Source organism: Schistocerca cancellata, chromosome 1 (assembly GCF_023864275.1).
Source record: "Schistocerca cancellata isolate TAMUIC-IGC-003103 chromosome 1, iqSchCanc2.1, whole genome shotgun sequence".
Lineage (NCBI taxonomy): Eukaryota > Metazoa > Arthropoda > Insecta > Orthoptera > Acrididae > Schistocerca > Schistocerca cancellata.
In genome coordinates this window covers 762,329,453-762,340,903 of record NC_064626.1, presented here as the reverse complement: position 1 = coordinate 762,340,903, position 11,451 = coordinate 762,329,453, and the positions used below count along the sequence as shown (strand labels likewise).

Below are 11,451 nucleotides of genomic sequence, written 5' to 3'. Positions count from 1 at the left end.
AGAGGATCCCACCAGTTCACAGTAGTACCCAAATTTGCTTGGAGGCGATGGCAAGTTCATAATACCACAAAACAGTTTACTAGCAGCAGACCCTTTTCCAATGGATCGAAGACCATACACAAGTTGAACATTCACATCAAACACTCTAGATCTTCCGTCTTCACCAAAGAGACTGGCATGTGAATTGTAGAAAGTCACTTGATACTTGCATCATGCACAGATTATCTTCATCTCACAAGCTAAACCAAAGTGCTTTGTTATCTCTAGCCCCACTCTTACACTTGAACACATTTTGCACAGAACACTTTCTTTCAGCACAGAAGATAATAATCCAATATTCAGTACTTCGTTAATATCATCACTGTCACTAACATATTCACGAAATCTGTCACTTCCACCAGTCAGCTTCTTGCTAGAAGATGTCACAGGGTTATGGCCGGCCATGTGTTGTTTAGCAGAAGAACACACTGTTTCAGTAATTGTAGTATCGCAACTTGGTATTAGTGTTAATTTTATTTTCCCTACGTTCTTCCTCTTCTTATATACACGGTTACTAAAACGTGGCATCGTAACCAGAACAACACTTTACACAAGAAGTATAACACTACCAACAACAGGCGCAACACTGAACTAATTCGAAACGGTAAACAGCAAAGTGACGATGTTCCGCACTCTTAGCGCTTCATTTGTCACAGAAAACAATGTAGCCAACCCTTGCACACTCGCTGTATGCGTATCATAAGGCGCTGTATGCGTAACAGGCCGTGAGGCCGAGCAGTTCGCCAGGAAGTCACGAGAGGGTGTTAGATGCATTCAGCGGCCGCCCATTTCCTCTGCAGGCATGGGGGAAAATGTTGATAACTCCACTTCTAGGGCGAGTAGAACAATAATTCAAAGTTTACATTAAAGAGGAATGTTCCAATTAATTTTCGGTAGCAAAAAAAAAATCGTAGTTTTTTGGATTTTACCACATCCGGCTCCCCTTAAAGGAAATGGTGGGAGGATTCATATGTATGGGTGTCTGTGTGTCAATGTAATGTACAGTACAGGATTTACCTCCCTCAGCGTATCTTGGAGCACTATATAATTGTAACGGAATATGTTGTTGTTGTGGTCTTCAGTCCTGAGACTGGTTTGATGCAGCTCTCCATGCTACTCTATCCTGTGCAAGCTTCTTCATCTCCCAGTACCTACTACAACCTACATCCTTCTGAATCTGCTTAGTGTATTCATCTCTTGGTCTCCCCCTACGATTTTTACCCTCCACGCTGCCCTCCAATACTTAATTGGTGATCCCTTGATGCCTCAGTATATGTCCTACCAACCGATCCCTTCTTCTGGTCAAGTTGTGCCACAAACTTCTCTTCTCCCCAATCCTATTCAATACCTCCTCATTAGTTATGTGATCTACCCATCTAAGCTTCAGCATTCTTCTGTAGCACCACATTTCGAAAGCTTCTATTCTCTTCTTGTCCAAACTATTTACCGTCCATGTTTCACTTCCATACATGGCTACACCCCATACAAATACTTTCAGAAATGACTTCCTGACACTTAAATCTATACTCGATGTTAACAAATTTCTCTTCTTCAGAAATGCTTTCCTTGCCATTGCCAGTCTACATTTTATATCCTCTCTACTTCGACAATCATCAGTTATTTTGCTCCCCAAATAGCAAAACTCCTTTACTACTTTAAGTGTCTCATTTCCTAATCTAATTCCCTCAGCATCACCCGACTTAATTCGACTACATTCCATTATCCTCGTTTTGCTTTTGTTGATGTTCATCTTATATCCTCCTTTCAAGACGCTATCCATTCCATTCAACTGCTCTTCCAAGTCCTTTGCTGTCTCTGACAGAATTACAATGTCATCGGCAAACCTCAAGGTTTTTATTTCTTCTCCATTGATTTTAATACCTACTCCGAATTTTTCTTTTGTTTCCTTTACTGCTTGCTCAATATACAGATTGAATAACATCGGGGAGAGGCTACAACCCTGTCTTACTACCTTCCCAACCACTGCTTCCATTTCATGTCCCTCGACTCTTATAACTGCCATCTGGTTTCTGTACAAATTGTAAATAGCCTTTCGCTCCCTGTATTTTACCCCTGCCACCTTTAGAATTTGAAAGAGGGTATTCCAGTCAACATTGTCAAAAGCTTTCTCTAAGTCTACAAATGCTAGAAACGTAGGTTTGCCTTTCCTTAATCTTTCTTCTAAGATAAGTCGTAAGGTCAGTATTGCCTCACGTGTTCCAGTATTTCTACGGAATCCAAACTGATCTTCCCCGAGGTCGGCTTCTACCAGTTTTTCCATTCGTCTGTAAAGAATTCGTGTTAGTATTTTGCAGCTGTGGCTTATTAAACTGATTGTTCGGTAATTTTCACATCTATCAACACCTGCTTTCTTTGGGATTGGAATTATTATATTCTTCTTGAAGTCTGAGGGTATTTCGCCTGTTTCATACATCTTGCTCACCAGATGGTAGAGTTTTGTCAGGACTGGCTCTCCCAAGGCCGTCAGTAGTTCCAATGGAATGTTGTCTACTCCGGGGGGCTTGTTTCGACTCAGGTCTTTCAGTGCTCTGTCAAACTCTTCACGCAGTATCGTATCCCCCATTTCATCTTCTTCTACATCCTCTTCCATCTCCATATTATTGTCCTCAAGTACATCGCCCTTGTACAGACCCTCTATATATTTTCTGCTTTCCCTTCTTTGCTCAGAACTGGGTTTCCATCTGAGCTCTTGATATTCATACAAGTGGTTCTCTTATCTCCAAAGGTCTCTTTAATTTTCCTGTAGGCAGTATCTATCTTACCCCTAGTGAGATAAGCCTCTACATCCTTACATTTGTCCTCTAGCCATCCCTGCTTAGCCATTTTGCACTTCCTGTCTATCTCATTTTTGAGACGTTTGTATTCCTTTTTGCCTGCTTCATTAACGGCATTTTTATATTTTCTCCTTTCATCAATTAATTTCAATATTTCTTCTGTTACCCAAGGATTTCTACTAGCCCTCGTCTTTTTACCTACTTGATCCTCTGCTGCCTTCACTACTTCATCCCTCAAAGCTACCCATTCGTCTTCTACTGTATTTCTTTCCCCCATTCCTGTCAATTGTTCCCTTATGCTCTCCCTGTAACTCTCTACAACCTCTGGTTCTTTCAGTTTATCCAGGTCCCATCTCCTTAAATTCCCACCTTTTTGCAGTTTCTTCAGTTTTAATCTACAGGTCATAACCAATAGATTGTGGTCAGAGTCCACATCTGCCCCTGGAAATGTCTTACAATTTAAAACCTGATTCCTAAATCTCTGTCTTACCATTATATAATCTATCTGATACCTTTTAGTATCTCCAGGGTTCTTCAATGTATACAACCTTCTATCATGATTCTTAAACCAAGTGTTAGCTATGATTAAGTTGTGCTCTGTGCAAAATTCTACCAGACGGCTTCCTCTTTCATTTCTTAGCCCCAATCCATATTCACCTACTACGTTTCCTTCTCTCCCTTTTCCTACACTCGAATTCCAGTCACCCATGACTATTAAATTTTCGTCTCCCTTCACTATCTGAATAATTTCTTTTATATCATCATACATTTCTTCAATTTCTTCGTCATCTGCAGAGCTAGTTGGCATATAAACTTGTACTACTGTAGTAGGCGTGGGCTTCGTGTCTATCTTGGCCACAATAATGCTTTCACTATGCTGTTTGTAATAGCTTACCCGCATTCCTATTTTCCTATTCATTATTAAACCTAATCCTGCATTACCCCTATTTGACTTTGTGTTTATAACCCTGTAGTCACCTGACCAGAAGTCTTGTTCCTCCTGCCACCGAACCTCACTAATTCCCACTATATCTAACTTTAACCTATCCATTTCCCTTTTTAAATTTTCTAACCTACCTGCCCGATTAAGGGATCTGACATTCCACGCTCCGATCCGTAGGACGCCAGTTTTCTTTTTCCTGATAACGACATCCTCTTAAGTAGTCCCCGCCCGGAGATCCGAATGGGGGACTATTTTACCTCCGGAATATTTTACCCAAGAGGACGCCATCATCATTTAATCATACAGTAAAGCTGCATGCCCTCGGGAAAAATTACGGCCGTAGTTTCCCCTTGTTTTCAGCCGTTCGCAGTACCAGCACAGCAATGCCGTTTTGGTTATTGTTACAAGGCCAGATCAGTCAATCATCCAGACTGTTGCCCTTGCAACTACTGAAAAGGCTGCTGCCCCTCTTCAGGAACCACACGTTTGTCTGGCCTCTCAACAGATACCCCTCCGTTGTGGTTGTACCTACGGTACGGCCATCTGTATCGCTGAGGCACGCAAGCCTCCCCACCAACGGCAAGGTCCATGGTTCATGGGGGGGTAACGGAATACACCTATTTATTTAATTTACTTATGGAATAGGTTCCTGTTTTTTTAATTTGTATATGCATATATGCTTGTAAATTATTTCAGTTGCCCATTGATATTTTGTAAAGTCGTCGAGGAAGATGTAGTTATTTTCTTATCGAAGAAACTTATAATTTTTTGACGTTTATTAATGTAATTGATTTCCTTTGAGTTGCAAAAGGTACTCTTTTATTTGCCGTTCTTCTTGTCACACACAATTTCTTTTTAATCGTGTTCAACTACGACCTTTCAGAGTATAGTTTTATCTTTCTATTCTGTTGTCTTTGTTACCGGTGAGACATTTTGGCGCACTTTGGTTGTGAGTAATAGTAGCATTGGAAGAGTTATTTGAATTAGGTGAGGAGATTTAGTGTTTTGTGAAGTTATTTTTGCTCCAAAAAGTCACGTCATTGCTGATCATAGGAAACGAACACAGTAATGCTTAGTGGGTTGTGTTGTGGATATTTGTAATGTGAATTGTGTGAAACCTATTGTAATGATTTGTTCTCCACTTTTTTGAGTAATTGTAAAAATGGCAGTGGGACTGAGATGTCAGCAAAAAGACGCTCCAGTTTAAGAACAGTTACCACAGTTAATGTTGTAGATGAATTTAGTATGTTTCTGTAGGCGTGTTGTGCTAGAAGAAGCTAAAATTTTACTTTGTAATTTGTCGCTTTAATCTTTATTCGGCATAGTGGTTGCGAGTGTTAAGTTTTTGGAAACGAGCTTGCGTGCTGTGAAACTTGAAGATATTTGTGTGGTTACTTCAGAAGATATCATTATTGATATGGAAGAACGCCCTACAGAATTGTATTCTTGTGTAATATGATATTGAATTGATCGTTACTTTCGCGATGCGTTAATGGTACCAAAATTTGTGTTGCAGTGGTTAGACTCCTTGGTCTTCCTTGAACTGCAACGTGTTCAATTATGGTGAAAGCTGGCGAATTGTCTTAAAAAGAGCTGGTGGAAGTATCGCGACTGGTGTGCGCCGATACAGCCGCACGTTTTGATACTGACATTTTGGAGGTACGTTAATATATTTGTGGAGTCAAATTATTTTTTTCCTGGTAAGCACTTGTTGGAACTTTGTTGTTAAATTGTAAATTTAGTGTACCTACAATCTAAAGGAATTGTAATCTGTTAAATACGTTTGATTTTTTAATATATCTGATATCTTTGTGAACTATTTAAGTAGAGAATTTCTATGCTGTTTGAATATGTCGGCGTTTTTATTGCAGAAGTAATCAGTTTCTGTTCCATTGCTTGCAGATTTAGTAGATGGCCCTATGCTGTATATTGTTTAACATTAGGGATTTCCATTTTAGTAGTTCACAAAGAAGAATTAGGGTCAATGTTCCAGTTTTGGACGCTGCCGTAATTAGCGTATTATAGACATGAAATGTGCTGTTAGATATAGGAGCATTTCTTTGTTCTTGTTCGGAGTCCTACTTCTGTGTTAAGGCCTGTTAAAGGTTTTTCTTTAAGCAACATATAACCGTTTTTCGTATTCCACATTTTGAAGTAAAACATCCGAAGAGAGTTAATCTCTTGCGAGGTAAGGTGAAGGATTATATGTTGTTAAACTTCATGGCCTTTAACGGATACAGATTTTGCCTCTTGGTTCTCTGTTATGGCTGCGTTTGTGGCTATATGTAGATGTGTGTCTTATTTTTGACCACTTACAAAACGGGGCATTACTGAGGACTGGGATAAGACCTGTCAGTTTTGACCAATGACATCAGAAGTTACCACAGAGGATGTATTGCATGGATTTAACAGAGTGATGGATGTTGAGAAACAAAGGAATGCAGGACTGAGCAAACAAATGGACATGTCATGTACATTCATATTTTGGGTATAATATTAAGTACATCACTTCTAGGCACCCTGGTATCCTATTCTTAAATTTCCTATGCTCAACTAAAGAGTAGGATACTAGTGCAAAAAAAAAAGAGGGCAGAGGTAACACAAGCATTGAATATCTCAGTTGGCATATGAGTTGTATCCTGAACTTCAGCTGCAGTACGGGATACAATTTTAACATATGTAGATGACCTGTGTAGGTCAACTGAAGTATGCTATTCAAATTTTACAGGTGTTGATTTTTTCCGCCTCTGCTACTACTAGTGCCCTATTCTTCAGTTGATATTAGTACTAGCTAAGGTGAAAGACCAAAATATGTATCCCATACTTCAGATGACCTATATTTGCCAACTGTAGAGTAGGATACTAGTGCTAGTAAGACGTAAAAAATCGATGTACGTAACATTGGCAGCCTTGTACCTCAGTTGAAGTATGTGAAAGTGAATAAAAGTGACACTTGTCAAATTCTATCCTATACTTCAGTTGACCTGTACAAATACAAATTTTGTTTCACCTTTGATACTGACAATATCAACTGAAAATTATCATAGGTAGTTGTGATGGCGAACGGTAAAATTTTTCTCCCGTACTTCAGTTGACCGAAGTAGAATACTAGCGGTAGCGAAGATGAAAATTGGCAACATACATAAAATTTGTATCCCATTCTTCTGTTGACTTTGTATGTCAACTTAAGATCCTTCATAGTTAAACTGAAGTATAGGATGCCAATGTTATTTATGTTGCATTTTTCATCTTTGCTGGTACTAGTATCCTATTCTTCAGTTGACCTGTATAGGTCAAATGAAGTATGGGATACAAATTTTTCGTATGCTGGTTGTTTCACCTTCGATAGAACTAGTATTGACTGAAAAGAATTGTAGTAATACTAGTGCTAGTGTAGGTGAAAAAAGAGACAACTGAAAAATTTGGATTCCGTGCTGCAGGTGACAAACCCTGCTTCAAGTCTTCCATATTGATGGGAATAGACAAATAGATACCTACAAATGAAAATCAAAAAGTAAAAATTGTACATAATGAGAAAATTCTTCTAAAATACCTCACTCGCTTTGAATGAATTGTAACGAACAAATGATTTAAATTAGTAAAAGTGCAAGTCATACGGCATCGTCCATATCAATTAAGGCAGGCTAGGAAAAAATTTTACCTTCATAGTCTCGGATGTTATTGAATTTGGCATATGTCAAAGTGAAGAACTAAGTAATGAACACATTTTTTGTTTTGTCCCAAAAAATTTCTGCTCGGAGATACAGCCCTACAAAGATGACACTGCCCATACCATTTTGAAGATTCAAATTTTGGAAAAAAATTTAAAATGCTGTATCTCTGGAACAGTTCTAGATATTTTGTTGTGTCTTTTATTTGAAAAATAATTGCTTTAAGATTACAAAGAAATCCTCCATTTGGGCTTATCTGTCAAAGTTCTATTACTATAGATTTCTGAACTTTCTGATTTATGGATTTTTTCAAAAATTCCAAGCCATAAAATTTGAAATTTTTTTTTTTTCTGTTCATTAGTACCATATAGTTCTGTTTCCTGAAAAGGAGAGCTTCCACTTTCAGGTTGAACAGGTTTTATGAACAATTGAATTTTTTGCCATACATAAAATCTTTATCACATAACAGGCTCATAAAAATCAAAAGCTAGCCTTATTTAACATTATTTTTTGTTTTGAAAGATAAGAGATTCATTTTTTCAAGCATTTTAAATGGTTCCAAAATGTGTGAAAGGTCCAAAAACTTACAGGTTTCAATTTATACAACTTCTGTGCATTCTGTTCTGTACTGAAATTAGCCAGTCAATGAACTAAGTGTGTTCCACTGCTTCGGTATCTTCCCTTGATGTAGAGTGGTACCTTCCTTTTGAACCAATAGGAATTGGAGCACTAAAGTCTTCAGAACATTGTGAACGGGAAGTGAGCGCTGATGGTGTTGTTGCTGTCCTTCAGCTGGAAACCTGTATCTAGCAGCTGGTCCATGTGGTAGCATAAAGTTCACTGCAATTTCATTTAACTCGTAACTGGTTTATATAATCTCTGCAATCCACCTGTCATACCTACGTGCCACGAAAATCACTCTTCTCATGTTGTGAATCTGAATATTATCCTGCTGTTTCTGAGGTATTGGCTGAACAAACGAAATTTCTTCCATCTTGCTCTTTAAATGGCATGCAATATGAGTTTGCCCATCACTTTGAGTCCAAAAATGTGTCTTCTGAATTCCTTTCACAGTAGTAGTTTGTTTGGTCTATTCTTTTTCTACTCAAGGAATTCTTAGATTTCCTCTTTGGACAAAAGAACGAGGGCTGTGTGTAAGATTTCTTGGCTCTCTTAAAATCCTCAGCATTCTGAATCGCAGCTGTATTTGGTCCGGAAAGATTGTTTTATAACATTGTGCTCCAGCAAGCCGCCTCCTACACCATCACAAGGTCCTTTCTTGTGACCAGTAGCACTGTATAGCCAGTCAGTTGGCACAAGCGACTTGCTCACTTCAGACAGCTGGTAATGATTCTTAAAATGACTAGGAGCACAATCAGAAATGATCTTCTCTGCCCCTGTTTGCACTTGAATTTTGCACATTGCTAGTAAAAAAGGTCCTTTCATCACTTATAACTGCAACACTTTTGGTCTTGCTTTGAAAATATTTCACTCCTGTAAAAACTGAAATCTGGTCATTACTCTAGTGATACCCTTGTACTTCTTGTGGGAGAGTTACAGACCAGTTCTCAGAAAAATCATGGTGCTGTAGTGTTACTGATTTCACTGACCAAATATCAAGTTCATCAATGAAACTGTCAAAGGCAACAGGTTTTTAAGTAGTTTATTTTCCTCCTATGTTGCTATGTAGTTTTTGCAGAGTTATCTGCTATGTCTTCCAGGCCAAGTGTCTGTAAAGACAGTCCTCCCTTTCCAGGGCAGTCACCACATTCTTGAAACAACAAAGTATTTTGATTTACTTCACAGACTACCAATGACTTCACGCGCCCAACCAAGATGTCATATGTCACGTGCTCCAGCAAGTTCTTCAAAGTTACCACACAAAGTTCAAAATTCACGCAGTACACACATAAACAGACATCTCTAGGTGGGTGCGGAGTTGCTCAGTTAGGTCGTAGTGCATGAAATTTTGATCTTCCAATGTGTGAAGTTCTATTGTTGCTCTTATAAACTGCAAAAGTTTCTGTAATACTGCAAGTCATTTACCTCTTCACTTTCGCAACTTTTTGACCTTCAGCTGTTACAGTTGTAGTGTCTTTTTTGTTGGCACACTGGCGAGAACGGTCCCATTTATCTTCCTGATAAAATGACTGCACTGTTTGAACTTGAGCTGCTTCTACAGGATGACCAGAATAGGGATCTGGTCTTCCAGACTCCTTTTACAGATCTCACATTTCTTAAATTGTGTAACATGTCTTTGATACTTATGGAATGTGGTTCAAAATTTTCTTTGAAAATGTTTCTGGAATAATAGTTAAAACTTGCACCTTTTCACTGTAGGATGCACAGTATTAAAGAGCTGAATTGATATTTGTGAAAAATTCCTAGCAAGAGGTGCAAGAGTGCTTTGGTTCATTTTCTTCTGAAGATGGAATTTCTACTTTGAAGACTGTGGTCAGTTTTGCTGTAGTCTATTCATCGATAGCTCTAGTGATTTCTCTGTGCTTTCTTGATGCATAGAGCTCATGACTCTTCTTCACTGACCACCGTTTCTTAACAGGACTAACACATACATCTGTAGTTGACTTATTCAGGGTATTTAATTCTTCCTCTATTGATGCAAAATCTGCACCATGAAGGCTTCACCTTGTTCACATACTGTCATTGTTGTTATTTTGTCAAAACATTTAGAACACGAAAAAGTTGTCACTGGAAACATCTTCACTTTGAAATAGTCTTCAAATGAACACTTATTCCCAATCTGAACAGTCTGTTTTTCGTTTCTTTTATGGATATGTAAATAGTTAGCACACTTCACTCTCCTGTGGCCCCAGTCAGAGGACATGTCAAACAGTCCTTTTCTCAAAACACACTGGAACTGTCCCAACTGGCAAATTCCTCACAAAAACACAGAACTCACTGGATGGTCTCAGATTTCATAGAAGCCTCTTCAGTGGACAACTTAGTATTGAACAACTACAATAAGAAAACCAACAATGAACAACCACAACAAAGAGAATGACAAGAAACTACAACAAAGTGAAAAGAAATAACTGCCATAAAGTGAAAAAAAGAAATAACGGCCACAAAGACAATAGATACAAACATTGCAACAAAGAAATTAGCAAGAAACAGCTTCAGTGAAGACATACATGACCCTTGAAAGCTAAAAAAAATGATTTTTTAAAATAAAACCTGTCCAGCTTAAAAATGGAAGCTCTCCTTTTCAGGGAATGTAATGTGGTACTAATCAACAGAAAAAAATAAAAATTTTACAGATTATAATTTTTGAAAAAAATCCGTAAATTATAAAGAAGTTCAGAATGCTATAGTAAAAGAACTTTGATGGGTAAGTCCAAATGGAGGATTTCTATGTTATCATGAAGCAATTATCTTTCAAATAAAAAAAACCCCAACAAAATATCTAGAATTGTTACAGGGATACAGCATTCTAAAATTTCTTCCAAAATTCGCATTTTCAAAATGGTGTTTCCAGTGACATCTTTGGAGGCCTGTGTCTCCGGGCAGGTATTTTTTTGAGAAAAGAAAAAAAATGTTTCTTATGAATTTTAACATATGCTAAATTCAATAACATCAGAGACTGAAGGTAACCCCTCTGCCTGAAGTGATATGGATAATGCCATACACGGTCACTCTGATAAGAGGTGACAATTGTGCCATATACAACGTCCAGCCCTGTCTTTTAGAAACACTTTAGTTCAATTTACAATAGTGACGCCTCACTGCAGAAGGTAACCAATTTATTATCCATGGCTTGAAAATAGACATTCATTTCTAAGAGTAAACCACGATGACGGCAGTCGAAGCTGATGGGTTGTATCCCATTTTTTCACTTGACCAAAAAAAAAAGTTTACAGTACATCTATAACAGACCAACAAATTTGCTCTGCATTCTAAGTAGGCTGATTTTAAGTAGACGTATTTAAAATAATTGTTACTTTTTTATTTCAAGATAGGCATAATTAAGTCTAGCCTGAGCATC

The 11,451-nt window shown here is 38.0% G+C and overlaps 1 protein-coding gene across 2 annotated transcripts in view; it reads left to right on the top strand.

The window, feature by feature from the left end:
- The first annotated feature begins 4,689 nt into the window (after positions 1-4,689).
- LOC126186724 (PC4 and SFRS1-interacting protein-like) overlaps positions 4,690-11,451 on the top strand; it is a 49,809-nt gene continuing 43,047 nt past the window's right edge. The window contains exons 1-2 of one of the 2 annotated variants that reach the window (XM_049928235.1): positions 4,690-4,764; positions 5,294-5,436. The gene's annotated coding sequence lies outside the window, so the exon portion shown is untranslated. Of the gene's footprint in view, positions 4,853-5,293; positions 5,437-11,451 lie in introns of both variants that reach the window. The other variant, XM_049928236.1, reaches the window with a different exon arrangement.